The 6,000-nt window shown below is 44.8% G+C and overlaps 1 long non-coding RNA gene across 2 annotated transcripts in view; it reads left to right on the top strand.

Moving 5' to 3' along the window:
* The first annotated feature begins 545 nt into the window (after nt 1-545).
* The window catches only part of LOC121816690 (uncharacterized), a 91,716-nt gene continuing 86,261 nt past the window's right edge, over nt 546-6,000 (top strand). For both annotated transcript variants that reach the window (XR_009596630.1, XR_009596629.1), the window contains exons 1-2: nt 546-1,828; nt 3,296-3,356. This is a non-coding gene — a long non-coding RNA (uncharacterized LOC121816690). The remainder of the gene's footprint in view (nt 1,829-3,295; nt 3,357-6,000) is intronic.

Raw genomic sequence — 6,000 nt, 5'->3', positions numbered from 1 at the left:
CCATCAGAGAAGGGACTGAACTTGGTTCTCAGTGAAACAGACACTCACTCTGGCTACGGATTTGCCTTCCCTTTCCACAGTTGTTCTACCAAAACCACTATCCATGGACTTATAGATTGTGTTATTCACATGGTATTTCACAAAGATAACGACAATAGTGTGATCACTCACCTAGACTCAGGCATCCTGGAATGCAAAGTCAGGTGGACCTTAGGAAGCAAGCATCAACTGCAAATAAAGCTAGTGGAGGTGATGGAATCCCAGTTGAGCTATTTCGAATCCTAAAAGATAATGCTGTGAAAGTCCTGCACTCAATATGCCAGCAAATTTGGAAAACTCAGCAGTGGCCACAGAACTGGAAAAGGTCAGTTTTCATTCCAATTCCAAGAAAGGCAATGCCAAAGAATGCTCAAACTACTGCACAATTGCACTCATCTCACATGCTAGCAAAGTAATGCTCAAAATTATCCAAGCCAGGTTTGAACAGTATGTGAACCATGAACTTCCAGATGTTCAAGCTGGATTTAGAAAAGGCAGAGGAACCAGAGATCCAACATCCGCTGGATCATTGAAAAAGCAAGAGAGTTCCAGAAAAACATCTATTTCTGCTTTATTGACTATGCCAAAGCCTTGACTATGTGGATCACAACAAACTGGAAAATTCTTAGAGAGGTGGGAATACCAGACCACCTGACCTGCCTCTTGAGAAATCTGTATGCAGGTTAAGAAGGAACAGTTAGAACGGGACATGGAACAATAGATTGGTTCCAAATTGGAAAAGGAGTATGTCAAGGCTGTGTTATTGTCACCCTGCTATTTAATTTATATGCAGAGAACATCATGCAAAATGCTGGGCTGGATGAAGCACAAGCTGGACTCAAGATTGCTGGGAGAAATATCAATAACCTCAGATATGCAGATGACACCACCCTCATGGCAGAAAGCGAAGAAATACAAAAGAACTTCTTGATGAAAATGAAAGAGGAGAGTGAAAAAGTTGGCTTAAAACTCAACATTCAGAAAACTAAGATCATGGCATCTGGTCCCATCACTTCATGGGAAATAGATGGGGAAACAGTGGAAACAGTGACAGACTTTATTTTTGGGGGGCTCCAAAATCACTGCAGATGTTGACTTCAGCCATGAAACTAAAAGATGCTTGCTCCTTGGAAGAAAAGCTATGACCAACTAGACAGCATACTAAAAAGCAGAGACATTAATCAACAAAGATCTGTCTAGTCAAAGCTATGATTTTTCCAGTAGTCATGTATGCATGTAAGAGTTAGACTGTAAAGAAAGCTGAGTGCCGAAGAATTGATGCTTTTGAACTGTGGTGTTGGAAAAGACTCTTGAGCATCCATTGAGCTGCAAGGAGATCCAACCAGTCCATCCTAAAGGAAATTAGTCCTGAATATTCATTGGAAGGACTGATGCTTAAGCTGAAATTCCAGTACTTTGGCCACCTGATGAGAAGAACTGACTCATTGGAAAAGACCCTGATGCTGGGAAAGATTGAAGGCAAGAGGAGAAGGGGATGACAGAGGATGAGATGGTTGGATGGCATCACTGACTCAATGGACATAAATTTGAGCAAGCCCTGGGAGTTGGCGATGGACAGGAAGGTCTGGCGTGCTATAGTCCAAAGGGTCTCAAAGAGTCGGACATGACCGAGTGACTGAACTGAACTGATTTCACAAACCTTTGCTTCTGAGCAGAGAACTCACTGCAAATGAAGTGTGCCAATGGGCTCATGCTAATTCTGGAATGGAATTCTCTGGTCTCGCAACATTGCCCATCACCTTGAAGCAGCTGCCCTGATAAAGTCATGGTATGACCTTTTAAAGGCTTAATTACAGTGCCATCTGGGTGAAAACAGTTTGGAGAGCTGGGGCAATGTTCTTCAGGGTGTATATATGCTCTAGGTTAATGTTCAGCTTATGTTGCTCTATCTGCTATAGCCAGTTTTTATGGCTCCAGAAATCAAGCTGTGGAGGTGGGACAAGGTTCTCTTACTATCATATTTAGTAGTCCATTAGTAAAAAAACACTTTAATCTTTATTTTGTATTGGGGTATAGCCGATTAACAATGCTATGATAGTTTCAGGTGAACAGCGAAGGGACTCAGCCATACATATACAAGTATCCATCCTTCACTAGTGAAATTTTTGCTTTCTATTTCCATCATTTTTGGCTCTGCTGGTCTAGAAATCTTATTTCTCAAGGGAGGACTGTTTCCCTCAGGTAACACCTCAATGGTACCATTAAACTGGAAGTGAAGACTGTCATGTGACCACTTTGGGCTCCTCATGCCAATGAATCAACAGGAATAGAGGGGTTACTAAACTGGCTGGGGAATATTTGATCCTGACTATTAAGGGGAAATTGGATTTTCCTAGAGACTAGACTTGAAGAGGCCTGTGTGACCCTGCTGGCTTGGGGCTTAACAGAATTCTTGGGGCTTCCCTGGTGGCTCAGATGGTAAAGAATCTGCCTGCAATGCAGGAGACCCAAGTTTGATCCCTGGGTCGGGAAGATCCCCTGGAGAAAGGCATGGCCACCCACTCCAGTTTTCTTGCCTGGAGAATCCCACGGACAGAGGAGCCTGGTGGGCTGCAGTCCATGGTGTTGCAAAGAGTCAGACATGACTGAGCAACTAAGCACACAGCAAACTGGCTGGGGAATATTTGATCCTATTAAGCAGAAATTGGATTTTCCTAGAGACTAGACTTGAAGAGGAGAGGGCAATGGCAACCCACTCCAGTACTCTTGCCTGGAAAATCTCTTGGACTGAGGAGCCTGGTAGGCTGCAGTCCATGGGGTCACTAGGAGTCAGACATGACTGAGTGACTTCACTTGTAATTTTCACTTTCCACTTTCATGCATTGGAGAAGGAAATGGTAACCCATTCCAATATTCTTGCCTGGAGAATTCCAGGGACGGGGAAGCCTGGTGGGCTGTTGTTTATGGGGTCGCACAGAGTCGGACATGACTGAGGCAACTTAGCAGCAGCAGCAGCAGACTTGAAGAGGCTTGTGTGACCCATATATCCAGGCCAAGTATGCTGGTTTACACCTGTATTTTATTAGGGCTCATTAACGGCAAAGAATAGAGTCCCAAATCCAAGCAGCTCAAGAAAAACAAGGAATTTACTTAGAGAATCATCTCCTGGAACTCAAAGACAAGATCTCAGTTAACCCTCAAGAATAAAGTAGGATCAGGCTCTCAAATGCTGGGTCCCCATATCTCCTTTCAGCTTTTCTCTGCACTTCGATTTCATTCCATGTTTTTATTGCAGATTGGTCCTCTCTGCTCCTCAGTTCATGTGGCTCAAGATATGGCATCTAGTTCTGGAGAAGGTAATGGCACCCCACTCCAGTGTTCTTACCTGGAGAATCCCAGGGAAGGGGAAGCCTGGTGGGCTGCTGTCTATGGGGTCGCACAGAGTCGGACATGACTGAAGCGACTTAGCAGCAGCAGCAGCAGCAGCTGCAGCAGCAGCAGCAACAGCAATAGCTTCAGCTCCCTGGAGGGAGACTGATACTTCTTTCTTGTTCTGGTTGCAAACTTCCTGGGGAAGAATTCTGATTAGCTCAGCTTAGTTCAGTGTTTGAGGGAGGGGTCATATTGTACTAATGCAAAGGCTTTCATGAAACCTCAGAGGGAGAGTTGGTTGGCCAGAAGGTTAGGAATGGATGGGGAGGTGATTGCAGGAAAGTCTGTTCCCAGAAGAAAAAGAAGGATGCTGGACTGACAAGTTATGAGGGTCTCTTACTAAGTAGTCCATTTTTTCCCCTAATAATAATTTTAAAAACTAAATGAATAAATAAATAAACAATAACTAATATATTTGGAGCTTACTATGTGCTAGATTCTGGAGGTGGGGATGATGACCCACTCCAGTATTCTTGCCTGGAGAATCCTGTGGACAGAGAAGCCTGGAGGGCTACAGTCCATGGAGTCGCAGAGAGCTGGACACAACTGAGTGACTAAGCACAGCACAGCATGTGCTGGATACTGTGTGTGTGTGTGTGTGTGTGTGTGTGTGATAGTCTATAAGGTAAGTTTAATTTGTATTCCCATTTTACAGACGAGGATAAAGAGACTTAAAGAGAATTAACTAATCCAAGTAGGTAGATGAACTGGAACTTGAACCCCAAACTCAGTTATTTCCAAGGCCTGTTCTTATACCATGACACCTTTATCTAGTTCTTCAGGTTCTAGGCACCCCATCTCACCACAGACCTCAGGGTGTTGGCTGGCCATCTGTGACCCTACATAGGTCCTGTGAGCTACTTTTTCTGGGATTTTGTCTGTGGGCTCCATGCATCTGACTCTGTAGGATCAACTGACCCTGAACCTTAGTTTTCTTATATGTAAAAACGGGGTTGCTATAGGATTATGGAAACTCTTTAAGGGCAGATATTTTTATCTATCATGTTTACTGCTAATCCCCTGGACCCAAAATAGTGCTGGACACAATAACGATTTATTAAATGAATGAATGAGATGATGTGAAACTCACAAAGGTCCTCTTTGAGGAATATGATATTCTTGCCTTTTGGCTAACTATTAGGATTTTGTGTGTGGGGTTAGGCAAGTGACAGGGAAGGAGGTGGAGAGGACTTTAAAGAAGCTGTGTATATGGGGAGGGAGAGAGGAGAGAAAAAGAACCCTGCCACAGGAAAATTACAGAGGCTGAGGAGGAGAGGAGGGAGAAGACAAACGCAGCTGCTGGCTAAGATTTACTAGTGGTCCGCCAGACACGTAAGGCGAGGGTGGGATGAACTGGGAGAGTAGCGTCGACACCTATACACTGCCATGTGTTAAACAGATCGCCAGCGGGAACCTGCTGTGTAACACAGGGAGCTCAGCTCGGTGCTCTGAGATGACCTGGAGAGGTGGGACTGGGGATGGGGAGGCTCAGGAGGGAGGGAATATAGGTGTACACATAGCTGATCCACTTTGTTGTACAGCAGAAACTAACACAACATTGTAAAGCAATTATACTCAATAATTAAATAAATAAGATGGTATACCAAAAAAAAAAAAAAAAAAAAAGATTTACTAGTGGTCCACAATGTAAATATCCCCATGGAACCTATGGTGAACTCTGTATCACTCACCATTGCTGTAGAGGTGGATTTGTCAAGTATTGGCCTTGAGGTGGGTCCGTGGTGATGTTCGGAGCTGAGCACACACAGTTACGATTGAATGAGATGAGGTAATTGAACTCCCTGGCCCAGCACCTGGGCCATGAAAGTCAATCAGTATAAGTGTATTTCCCTATTGACCTCAGCTGACCTGCCACATCTCCCTGAACACAGCACAGGGCTTGGCATGCAGAGACTGCTCAGAATGTCTGCCTCCCTGCCAAGCGGGTTTTCCAAGGGCTCTGCTTGAGAGCATGACAAAGCTCTGAGATATGAAGACTTTTGAGCCACTTCACTCTATGCAGAGTTCTCACATGCCCACTCCCAAAAGAAAACACTCTTTAGCCTGGTTGGGAGACTCCTGGGTAAGCAGTGATGTAATTTGTTTTCACAAAAACTATCAGAGGCTTTTGAGTTAAGCGTTTGCTCAGCTGGCCTTTGCCAAAAACGATGGTTGCTTTGTGTCATTGCCTGATGACAATGATCACAGTCACGCATTGTACCTCGAAGGCCAGACCATTGCAGGGTAGAATGCTTATGAGGGGGCTGAGCTGCCCAGAGGTCTGGAGGGAGCCCATTAGGTGCCCAGCCAGATGTGGCCCCAGGGACTCTACTCCAGGTACAGCAGAGTTAGTAGGCAAAAGGAAATGACAACCAGTGCAGGCCCCTGCAGTCCCCTTGGGCACAAATGTTCTCAGAGTTGCCGTAGATATTTTAATCAGGATGTCCCTTTCATTTGAATCAGCGGGATGCAGGTTCTATATTTACTTGTTTGCCCCTGCTAACAGGCTGTGATCCCCTAAGAGGGGAGGAACTCTTGTCTTATTCATTGTCACGTGCCTATGGCTTA

Source organism: Ovis aries, chromosome 15 (assembly GCF_016772045.2).
Source record: "Ovis aries strain OAR_USU_Benz2616 breed Rambouillet chromosome 15, ARS-UI_Ramb_v3.0, whole genome shotgun sequence".
Taxonomy (NCBI): Eukaryota; Metazoa; Chordata; class Mammalia; order Artiodactyla; family Bovidae; genus Ovis; species Ovis aries.
This window is presented reverse-complemented; position numbering and strand designations above follow the sequence as displayed.